General features: G+C 35.6%; 1 pseudogene; it reads right to left on the bottom strand.

Annotated features, from left to right (window-relative positions):
• Window positions 1-10,648, bottom strand: part of LOC122346858 — a 63,288-nt pseudogene extending 52,640 nt beyond the window's left edge.
• Window positions 10,649-13,162: the final 2,514 nt, after the last annotated feature.

Below are 13,162 nucleotides of genomic sequence, written 5' to 3'. Positions count from 1 at the left end.
AAGCCTTTGGCTGTGTTGTTACAATAGAAGTATTTTTTATAAAAGTATATTCCAGACTCAAAAATGTGCCTCTGGCCAAGCTCAGTGCACCTACACTTTTCAATTTGAACTTGATTATTTATGCAATGGCAGGATGAAACGTAAACAGGATGAAAATGAAGAGTCAGCAAATGAGTGAGACTTTGAGAGTTAGTGTCGACTTTGAACTTAAAGTTATGAGACCAATTTATGTCATTTTTAATAAAACAGGGGTGGAATGTTTAAAAGTAAGACGATCAATGTCTGAGAATAATGTCACCTGGGCCAGGTTGCTGATAATAATCTGGTTTCCACCACGCTTTAACTAATAAAATAAATACAGAAAAAATTAAAAATACAGAAATCATACTGCATGGGCTACACTATACAAGATAACGACAACATTCAGTTCAAAATAGATGCTTTCTGGAAACACAAGAAAAGCAAATAATCCACACCACATTTATAGTCTAGTGCTTAAACCATTAAATTATTTTGTTATTTATGATGTTTTGCTTCAAAACAAAACACCTCTGCTAGCTTTGTGTACAATATCAAACAACTATTCAATATCAGAATCTGTAATCTGTAACTGTATTACTGCATGCTGTATTCCAAAAGTACATGCACAAAATAATTTAGAAACTCATATATTTATTCATGCAATGAGTTCAGCTTCTTTCCTCATTTTGCTAAGTTCATCTTAGTTCTTTTGACCAATCTATTGTTGCTATTGAACAAAGGCCCTCATTCTTCAAAGCACTGTAGTGTTTCTGTAGTAGAGGGGGTGTTATCACAGTGAACTGAAAGCCCAGTGGTTTCTTTGATGTGCAGACAGGCACAGACACTGGGTTAAAAAAAAAAAAATGGTATAATGTTATCAAAGTTTTCCAGTTTTCCTGTAACTTTAGTAATTCTAAGTGCACTGTTGGGCCATTTCAGCACAAGGTAATTTAATAATAATAATATGATATTTGTAACTCCTGAAGCAAAACCAGTTAAGAAACGTCTTTTTTAGTGAATCCAAAATTATTTTCTAACAACTTCTCCTTTATGTAGCCCTGTCAATGCTTCATGTGTATTACTTTCTGAAGGCATTGTCCGATATAACTCTTTGGCATCAAGAGACAGTGAAAATCATCTTCCACTTTAGGCAGATGCCAAGCCACTTTTTGCTTTAGCCTGCTGGGAAATACTGCCTCCAGCTCAACTCCAGTTACTGCCAAAACAACCAGAGCCGCCTCCTGTCTCGCCAGCAGCACAGTAAGAGCCCTTCACATGCTGGGTCTGCGTCTACTTCCTCTCTCGGCCGTCTGTAGGAATTCCACGCACGCTAGTGCTCTGTCTCTGCACTTCAAAGTGGAAATTATTTTTATTTTGGCTGGCATGTCGAAATATAAGACTCTATTATATTAGTTTAAAGTTTTCAAACCAAAAATACAGGGTAAAATGGCATCTTAGATGTCAGCAAATTCAGCAACTGAATTAGACTATGCCTATTCTCATGGTTAACTCCACCCTCGCAAAGAGGTAGGCACATAAAAACAACTCAAAGTCTTCTGATTGGGCTAAAATGGATCATTTAACAGACACGTCACAGTCCTCATTCATGCTGTACTTTTAAAATTGGCCAAACTTCATTTTAACACAGAGTTGTAAATCTTTTTTATAATACACTAAGTTGGCTGATGAGTTTGCTTTATATTACAGAACTCAAATAACAGAGTAGTTAGTTTCTCAGAAAGCGTATGTACATTTATGTTGCTGCTTCCTACACAAAGTAACAAATAAGACTGAGCTAGTCTCTACTCAATTTAATATATTCATTAAAAAGTAGAGCAAGAGGACATAATGGAATTATTCTTTACGACTGACTTACATGGCACACAGACAAACTCCCAGTTAAGACTCTAACAGACTACAGGAAGTACTCTACATTTTACTTGCATTGGCTTGTATTTCCTACACCAACTGGAATATCTAAAATTCTGCAACAGTTGGGTAAAACTGGGTATTATTGTATTTAAAAACTTAAAATAAAATATAGCAGTATTTCTAAATTTAAAATTAGTATAATGTGTGTTTTAAAATTAGTAATGAAATTAACAATCTATTTATTTACCATCTGCTGATGTAAGGTGTCCCAAAAAAAAAATCTCTGAAAATCCCTCTGTATCTCTGACATCGGTTGGGTGGAGCCAACCTGGCCAGGTACTATAGAAATACCCATCACTACCACCTGATAATTTATTTTTAAAGCAGTCTATATGGCAACTCCTTCGTATTTAAAAGCCCAGTCGCACCCCACCCATACATTTGCCAGGGTCTCTAAATAATTGTAGTCAGTAGAGCGCTCGTATAACGGGTAATGACACAAGCTTAGTTGTTGTTTCACTCCCAAAATGGATTGTGATTATTAAGAAACCACGTACAATAATGGAAAAACAGTATTTTATGGCGCCAAAATGTAAGTTGCTTATTGTGCATAAGGGACATTTAGTCTGCAAATTACATATGCCACTGAGCTTAGTGAACAAATAACATAAAAGTGGGATCTCAAATGATATGGATGAAACAAAAGTATTATTATGTTAACTTAAACTTCATACCGTAAGTTTTGAGTCATGAAATTAAAAAAACAGTATTGTCAGATTCAAGTCTCTAAAATGATCTGTTCTGATTTATGCCACATCCTTGAGAAGGCTTGCAAGGTTCAGGAGAGAAATGAGAGGATGGTAAATATGGATAAGAGGAAGAGTATAGACTAGAGTATAGGGTCAATAATTCTTTCAAAATATACAATATAGTAATATAACAAATCTGCCAATGAATTAACTAAATAAACAAAGAGAAACAACTCAATTTTAAAGCATTGCAATCATAAACAAAACTCTGAAGAATCTAATTCTGGACTCAAAAAGAGTCTGAGAAAGCTTTTTCTCTCTTCTTTACTCAGAAAAGAGTATCCCAGCAGCCATACATTTATATTATCTTACTTTTAAGCTATATATTTTTTCACAACTGGAACAAGGTGGACATGGCAACTTCACTGGTACAGAACAAGACATTAGAGGCAAAAAATATCTTAGAGTTGAAGCAGGCTGAAAGCATCATTTTGAAATATGTGCTGCTGTGGATTACTCTTCCCATTTTACACCTTTCAGGTAATCTGTTTATTGGCTAAGCCTGTACTATCCACACTAAGAGAGATCACACCTCTCTATGTCACATCTATTTGAGGCCAGTGCACAGCAGCTTATCACTTTGCTTCATGCTACTAACACCTTTAAGACCTTAGATCTGTCACATTTTGGTTTTCTATCAAGATTTTATAATGAGCAATTGATAACTTCATATCCTCCAATCTCACGCTTCATCCCTCACTAGAAACTACTTCACAATATTATGGGTTGCATTACTATATAATTTATTAAGAGATTTCAAAATATTAGTGATTTTACTGGTTCTTATAGGGGATTGTGGTAAATCAAAATGTAAAATACATTAAGCCATAATATATATATACATTTATATATATACATATACATACATATATACATTTTATTACACACACACATCCTATAGTCAAATATTATACAGAATGAGTGGAATGAGAAAGTGGTAAATGAATAAATGGTACATGCTTTCATGATGCTTCAATAAACGGTACAACACATGTTGTAATTCATATAAAAGGGGTGGATGACACACATAATCTGGATGTCACAAACAATATGTACCACTTTACTCTCTATATCAGTGTGTAAAACTACAAATATTCTTGTTTAAATCTCTTCAAAACCAAATCACTATTTCATCGACTTCAACCATTATATCTGATTTGTACATCAGAAACGTAAATTTAACCAGTCATGCAAAAGAACAGACTACAGTGTTTGGGAACAGAGCACATGTATACTTGAGCTTATCTGATCCAATGTTATAAATAAATGATATGTTCTCACATAGGGGTCGACAAAGTTTAGCATAAAAACCTCCACACATGCTAAACAAACCATCCTGCTTCTCCCTCTGAAAGCCATAGCTGATAGTGTTCTTTGATCGCACACACCACACTGAGCATTACACAAGCAACACCTCCTTTAAAGAACGGGCCTTGAGCAGACACACGATTAAAAACTGAGTACATATAAAGATACAGTATAATGTATATGCATGTGTGAACTCTACATACAAAGAGGAATTCAGAGGTGGCTGAAGCTAAGTGCCATAAGTCAGCAACTGCAAATCCAAATAATCCTTTACAAAGACAAGCCATCTAAGGGGGGTGAGGTGAAAGCACAAAGAAAAAATGGATATATCCCCACAATAGAGTACAAAATACATGTATAGGGAGTGTGTGTGAAAAGTGCGTGCATGTGAGGATGTGTGTCTATATTTCTGAGATATCTGTAGCACTTTGTCGAGTTCTACAGCGAGTCGTCGGAATGTCAAGCCATTCAAAAATAGAAGTGACAGCTTAGTGGCACTTAAAGCCAGTGTAACACTGGGCCAGCATACTTAACGAGAAGTACAGAGACAAAAATAGACTGTAAGCCTCACCTTCCATCAATATGATTGCAGATTTGCACTTCCTCTATCTCCAAGAGCTCTGAAATGGAGTGAGGGGGAGAAAGAGAAGCTCCTGATACCAGGGATGGGAGAGATGTAAGAAAAAAAAAACAGAGCACACTTCCAGCCTCGCTTCTTTAAAGTCCCCAGATCTTGGTACGCGCGCCGTGATGCTTAGTCCTCTGCATGAAAGGGCCATGGATGCCACAACACACAGCGCTGTGGTCTGCACTGATCACCTCGAAGGATGCTCAAAAGAGGCAGGAAAAAGTTGCAGAGTGGAGAGAGACAGAGAGTAACAGGAGGAGGGGAGGAGAGAGGAAGGGAGGGTGGGAAGCTTGGCTGAGGCTGTCGCCTACCTCAGCTAAATCCCGCGAAATGCGCTGCATGTCACATGGCTTTATGGTTCATCAGCTCATTAAAGGCCCTCACTGGGAATCTGGCTGTTAACGGGACACATGACATGCACACACACGCACGCATTACAATGCAACACAGTTGTACTTCTTGTGCATAAAGTTAAGTCACCGCTAGAACAGAAAGGAACTGGATTACTGGGGGTTGGTGCTAATACAGGAAAAGAAGATGACTCAGATACAGTTTCTTCAAATAATATTCATGTAAACGTTTAAAGCTCATAGCTACAGCCAATGCTTGTTTGCTCCAAATATCTCCTGGCAACCAATCAATGTGGGACATTACATCTGACAGAAACAGGAAGGCTCTGGAGGGAGGAGCCAGCACTCCAACAAGAATTGACCAGATGGAGGAGGAGGGAGAGAGGCTTAGTTTTTCAGTAGAGGCTGCATTCATTTCACATGAGGAGGTGGGTCTCTCCTCGAGATTCACATTACCAGAAAGACAAAAAGGTTGGCAGACTAAAGAAAATTAAAGCATTTTCACAAAAGCAAACAATACAGCTGAAGTTTCGATACATTTAAAAGTAATACGATGATTTTCTTGCAGGAACACAACCCTGAATCTTTCTTTTTACTTGATTTGTAAATAACATAAAAAATAAATACTGTATAATATGCAGCATAAATGTTTTTATCAGTAATGGTTTAAAATACAACTATAAATGTAAAAATTATATACTGTTTCACCATTTAAATAAAAATGTTTGTAATGCAAATATATATTTTTTTATGTTTTTAAAGTTCTTGAAATTACTCATATTTATTTGTATCAAACATACTGCAAAAACAACAGCAATGCTCTGTAATAGTTTTCAAACTATATTACATTTTTAAATATGTTTGAAATGTAATTATCTGCGCAAAGGTTGATTTCTCAGAACTGACTGAAATACAATGATTTAGCTTAATTCACAATCAAGTTCAAAATGTTATGTATAGTGTCACTGCTCAATTAATCTATGACATATGATTAAAATAAAAATTAGTTATTGAGTTGTTTTACTAACATATGTTTATAGGTTCTTGTACATATTTATTGTGTAATAGAGTAAACACACACAGACAAAAAACTTCTTTGCATTTAATTCAACATACATGAATGCAAAGATAGATGTATTATAAACAAAAACTTATTTTGTATGCTAATTGCCACCAATTGTTTCACAGCACTACACACACACACACACACACACACACACACACACTCAAAAAAGAATCCAAACTGCAATAATATTACAAAAATTTATTTATATGAGAATATAAATGCTTAAACTGATGCATGCTAAAACTACAAACACGTATGTGTGTATTATCTGCAGCTCTTTCTCCAACATGACACACCTCCTTTTTATTCTGCGCATGTGTGATAAGATGCTGTTTCATTCCTCAATCCTGTTCACTCCAAGTCAGTGCTCTGGTCCATGTGAGCGTCTTTTCACTCCTCACTGTCTGTCTCATGCCTCTGTCTGTAAAGGTCTTCCACCTGCTCCAACACATCGCAGCGCCATAGTCGCTCACAGATGGGGATACCTGCAAGCACCCACCCAGCACATTCCTTGACCCCATTTTTACATGCATTCAGTTTAAAATTACATTTGGCATCCTCAATCCTGAAAAATGTGTCACATCCTCAATCCCTCAACATAGTTCGCATTAACACAACACACACCACCCTTCTTACAGATGCTCTCTGTAATACCTCTCCCCCACTCCACCCACTAACCCCTACACCCCAGTGACCTGATCTATTCTTCCAGCGTGCAGGTGCACAGATGTTTACTTGTGTGTTTACACATATTACAACAAAGCCTTAAGTGTCTAATCCTCGAGTAAGGTAAAAATCAGCACAAACTGTCATTTTCCTGTGACAAGGTTGTTTTATCTTAGCCACGCATTAGTGCACAGTGCCAAGGAAAACAGATCTTGGCTGGTCTCTAACAGTGCAGTGCTATAGTTGAGGATGTAAGCATAGTATTTATGAAATTAGAACACTAACTGAATGGATGTTATAGCTGTGTGTGCAATATTTTATCTACAAAGATACTAAAAATCTGCATGCTCATATTTGCAAGACATAATATAATAATATATTTTACTATTTTTAAAATTCACCAAAGCTGCATTTAGTAGATCCAAAATTCATTTGTTAATTATCTAACATTTTAAGAACTATTTTCTATTTGAGTTTTGAGCTGAATTTGTTGATTGCAATATTACCATCAATGTTGAAACCAGAATGACATTAAGAATTCAATTTTCAATTATTATTTAATATAAAGCTTAAAAATGTTTTTGTAACCGTAAATCATTTTTTTTTCTGATAATCAATAGAAAGTTCAAAAAACACTTATTTGAAATAGAATATTTGCAACAATGTAATGCAACTTGATGAAGGAAAAATAAATACTGACCTCTAAACATTTGGAACAGTAGCGAGCTGCTTAGAGACAAAGTTATAATTATAATTGTAAAATTTGTTACCTGGAGTGTTAGAATTTAGCATATTATTTAAATGCTGCAAATCATGAACCGTCTACCATCAACCACCGTTTCTGTCAACATCCTCTGAACTCAGCTGAGTACAAAAACATTTGTCAAAGGATATTTAGAAACACACACCTACTTTCACACACATAAATAACTCAAATGTTAGAAAAGAGAGACAAGGAGGAAAGTCAAAATGAAGCAGACACAAAACTGTAAACAAACTAAGGTTTATCTTGAAATCACCACCTATTACCTCATTCTTTATACAGAGAGAATTCTCACAATTGATAACAGAAGCTGTGAGCCATTATAAAACCCAATTTATTACAAACAAGATGCCACTTGAAGTGAATGTTATGTTTTTGTAATTAAAGCAAAATTAGAAATATAACTATTTGACAAATTATAAGTTCTGACAATATAGTATGATTTATTTTGTCAGATATTAGAAGGTCAGGGACCTCTCTCTGGCTCTTGTAGTGGATACATTTGATTGACTGCCTTATTTTTACGCTTACAGTAGTTTACTTTCTTGTGGAATTAGTGCCTCCAGCTTTTCAAAAAGTCATGGCATTCCAAAGTGTGTGCCCACCATCTGTGAAACAGTGGCAATACCAATCAAAAATAATATTAATTCAACATACTGCACTATGTAATACAAAAAATAGCACTTCAGAAACACAATGATATCACAGGCATATATGTGTAGCCTGACAAACGACCAAAGTAGCTTCTTTAATAACTGTCCAGTAAGAGGCTCTGTTTATTAATCTCTTTGAGACACACTGTGCGCTTCTTTAGGTGCTAAATGAAGAGATGAAAGTGACTTAGAGGAGAGGTCACAACCAAAGTAGATAGACAGCAATCTTGAAACATGAAAGAACACACAGTGTGTGCAGTGTTCTGTTTGAAGCCCAATTGTTTCCTGCAGAGACAAACACTAGTAATACAACACAACAAGAACCTGGCCATAATACAAACAGCACACAATCAGGTATATAAAACACAGAGAAGGTATCATGAATAAATCTACATTGTGTGTGTGTAAAAAAATAGTCTCTCCAAAAATTAATGTTGAATGCACCAAGTTGTTTAGAAAAAGCATCCATATGGGTACTACTAAAATTCCGCTCTCTTCACATCAGTTTGTCACTGCATCAGATGTGTAAATAAACGGGGGAAAAGATAGTTTGCTTCTGGTCTGTTTTGCAGATTGATGATGGGTCTATTAAAGATCTGGTTATGAAATACACTTCTGTGGCATGTTAGGTGAGTGATTCCCACAGGGGCCTTATTTATATCACATTCCAAACGATGTGAACGGGAAATAACTACCTGTTGTGAGAAACAAACCAGAGTAGAACTCAGAAGACTATGTTTCTTTATACATTCATCAGAAACTGTAATTCTAACAATTTAGAATCTATTCATAATAATAATAAGAATATTTATTAAAACTCAAGAACATAAACCTCTCAAATGACGGTTTTAATAAAGTGTCAGTTTATGGTACATGATTTCAATAAATAAATAACATGACATATAGGAATGACAAAAAGGAAATGTATGAAGTTTGCGACCATCCATGTAATATTTATAACATTTAACCTCACGCCAAGAATAGCACCCTACTATTTCTAGTAGTGTGCATAATGGTATATAATGTGCTTATATCCAAATTTTCTATATGCACGTGAATAGGTGAATGACAGATCACTATATATTTGCATTTGTGTATTACATATACACATTTCCAGTTCATGAATTTGCCATTATCAATCAAAATAATAAAGAAATATAATCAACTTTCGTATGATTGCACTTTCTGCAAATTAAAAACTTAACAATTAAAATGAAATGAAAAAATTAAATAAATCACCATAAAACAAAACAAACATATTCCTGATAATAAATGGACAGCTGTTAAAATGTATTAATCCAGTAAAGGTTCATAAAATATTACAAACAACTGTTCAATAATTATAATTGCATTTTCAATACTGTCAAATGTAAAAAAGAGAAAAAGGCGCATAGTATTCTATATACTATACATGAATGCAATTCTATGCTGCATCAATTCAGTGCAACACTGCCACCTTGTGCTGCTTCCATAATGTACAGTCGTCTGTTTGTATTAGATATTCTGTATTTAAGACATAAAAGAATATTAAATTACATCAACTAACGTGACAATAGATATCCTTATTTAAACAATGGAGATAACACTTCTTGATTTAGTAAAATGTGGCAAAAATTGGCTCTGGAATGAATTATATCCAGAAAAACAAATGAACTTAGCATATGGATGAGATGAATCTGCAATTTAGGGCAAATAATAAACTTGATTTCAGTTAAATAGCTGTACCTGAGATTTACTTTAATTCAAACAGGAATATAACGGGCGCTTATGTCCACAAGAATGTTCACTGGAAACTAAACCAAAGGAACTATCTGTTTTATGTTGATGTTGCACTTCACCTAAAAAAATCTGTTATTTCATTATACGGCAAGAAAAGAGCCCAGAAAGCCTAGGGTTTTACTGGGTGTCACATATTTTGCGAAACATTTCTAATGTTTTAGAGAGACTCAAGCTATGCTGATAATATTCTGTCATAAGGTTTTGGCACGATCTGGGATGGGGAGAGAATTAAACAGACAGAAAGACAAATATGTGATAGTTTAAAAAAAAAAAGACATGGTCATGTATCCAGTTGCTATATTCTCAAAGCCCCCTTCTGTATCCTTCATCCCACTTTCTCTTCTTCTACACATCTTAAGCCCACAATTTTCCTCTCTAAAAGTATTTGCTGACCTACTTTCTCAAGTGTTATTTTAGTCTCCAATAGAGTGCAGGCAGGCAGGCTCTGGGGCGTCTGGATCATTAGTCTTCACGTACGCTGGTGCAATGCCGGCAGCCAGCTACCAACTGATTTAGAATCGGGCGAGGTGTGCTGCAAAAGTGTTCCGTTTGACCTTGAATTGTGTAAATGGCTGCTTATCTTAAAATCAGTCAGAGGGGGTGTGCCTCGATGGCAAACGTACCTGCCACGGTGCTGCAGGAGTCAAAAAAGAGCCCAAAGTGCAGCCGAGTTCACAAACCAATAATCCACATCTCACTGGGTGTGATCGTCCTCTAAGACAAAGTCCACCATAGGCGTTGAGAGATCCCTATTTAGGGACCCAAATCTAGACAGGAGACAAAGTGCCTGACATGAACTGCATTTGCATTCAACGCTCATGGTTCTAGTTAGATTTAGTAATAAAATTAATAAAACCACAACTACTGAAATGTATTTTTATTATAATAAATGTAAATCTTAATTTATAAAAGTCAATAGTTTACTCAAAGCCTTATGTATTATGTATTATAAAAAGTAGTTTTAATGCATTTGCATTTGGTTGGTACTATTTACAACAAGATCGTAATGTATTGCAACAAATGTTATGAATAAATAAAATGTATCATGTTTTAATGCCCTTTTCTAATGCATTATACACAAAGGCGAAGTAAAGTTTTTACCATGACCAATCATATTAATTGAAGACTGATTATTGGAACAGCTGTGACATCAGAAGGAATTAATTACATTTTAAAGCATATTAACACAAAAACTGATTAATAAAGTGTTACCAATGTGTATTACATGTGTAGTTTTTACTATTTAATCAGATAAAATTTCTGACTCTTTAAAAAATCAAAAATGTATCAAAAACAAAAAGGTTTACAATAACTTACATTCTTCCATCTCAGTGCCAGTAGTGATAATGAATAGCCAGCACTAAAAGTTACAAGGTAATACATGAGGTCACTCGCTTACATGAAAATACTTAACAAACTTGTAAACCTCTACAGTTACAGCTCAATTACTCAAGTCCCATTTCAACCTTTTTCTGCGTTTTATTTTGATATTCAGTAATTGTTGCTGATACAAGATGCCGCGACATTTCTAAAAGCTCATCTGGCTCAACTTTTTGGTCAGCAAGTAGCAGTGAAGTGAGCTGATGAGGGTGTGTGAAAGTGCAGACGACCTCGGCCTATCTCCACTTCTCTGCAAACGCTGGCAAAACGGCAATGCAGGCAAAGGAGAGGAGCAGACGGGCACGTCGCCAATCTGTGCCATCGCTCCTACACCAGGAATGTTGTTTTGGTTTGGGTCACCCTGCAATCATCGTCGCTCATCGACAACGAAACGAGAGCCAGTTACACAAAGCTTATCGGAGACATGGGGACTTTCCACACGTGCAGATGTGTTTAACAGTCACCCTCTGGCAGTTTTGGGTTCAGAGGTTATACTCTGAGCGGTTTGCGCGATCTCAGTGTTAGTCTGAATCAGCAATGCTGTGAAGAGATAAGGCACCCACCGCTCTAGAACTGCAGATGATGTCTTTTCTTTTGTACGCCTGTCTGGAGTACAGACAGAAACGTCATGCCTATTCAGACAGACTGACTGACGGCTTTCTCAGATTGTTGAGGCTGATGTATTTTTAATGCAGAAACCTCAGGTCTTCATACTCGTTCGTATGCTTACTGTGGCTTAAAATGCGACTGTCTAGATTCCTGCAGAAATCACCTATTCACATGGATGAGTTAAGATAATCCAATCAGATTGGGCCATTCTACGATAACTGAAATCAATTAAACAGAATGCCGTCCTCAAGTCAAAGCTCATAGGATTTGTAAATACGTATGAATAACTATTAATATGGGATGCTTTCATCCACACAACAAACGTCTTCACCACTGACTGCCAAGTTTCCAAGTATGCTTGGTGAGAGAAAATTAAACGCGCAGTATGACAACCGGTCCTCAAATCAGCAAGACCTGTTGCTACGCTTGCATGACACTCGTTGTTAAATGTAAATAACCAAATGTGGCACCATCATTTAGTCTAAAAACACTGAGCTATAAATATAAATTAAATTCTATGACCGAGGTCTACAGGGTTTCATTAACTGCACAAATCCTACTCCCTGTCTTTCTCTAACTGATTAAGCCATAATCACAGTAATGGCACTTTCAAATTTTACTACAATTGTATTAGTGCCAAAACTCTTCTCTGGGCTTCAAAATGCATCCCCATTCAAATATAAAAAAGATAAAAGAGCTTAACTATAAAACAAAACTTTAAAGCAATATATTGTCGCCTTCATTAAAGAATCATTTAATACCAGTTTAATGACTGCAATAAATTATTTCTTCTACTTTTTAGCAACTGATGGTATTAGCACATTAAATATATTATCAAAAGAATAATATACACTGAGTTAGCCAGTATCATGTAACAACTCCAGACAGGCAGTATTGCATTATCTTGAATTCGCTTATTTTATGATAATTAATATGGACTCTAACATTTGCATGATGTCTTATTGAATAAAAATAAATGGCTATGAAATACTGATATGAGTTGAAATGACTTTATTTAATGAGAAGAAAGAGCCACTAAGAGCCATAACTTGACTGCTTACTTGAAGCAGCAAATGAACGTACAGTGTTTTGAAGATATAATACCAAAATATTAGACTACAGAATGCTGCAATTACTTAATCAATCAGCGTTGTGGCTACATTGATATTCTAAAGTTTGCACCCTCACATCATTTATTAATAGAGAGAAGGTCAGTGTGTGTTGGCCGCTGAAATGACAGTGGAAAAGTTTAACATGG

The sequence above is a fragment of the Puntigrus tetrazona genome, chromosome 6, assembly GCF_018831695.1.
Source record: "Puntigrus tetrazona isolate hp1 chromosome 6, ASM1883169v1, whole genome shotgun sequence".
In the NCBI taxonomy this organism is placed as follows: Eukaryota; Metazoa; Chordata; class Actinopteri; order Cypriniformes; family Cyprinidae; genus Puntigrus; species Puntigrus tetrazona.
The sequence above is the reverse complement of the archived record's forward strand: the minus strand, read 5'-3'. Positions and strand labels throughout refer to the sequence as shown.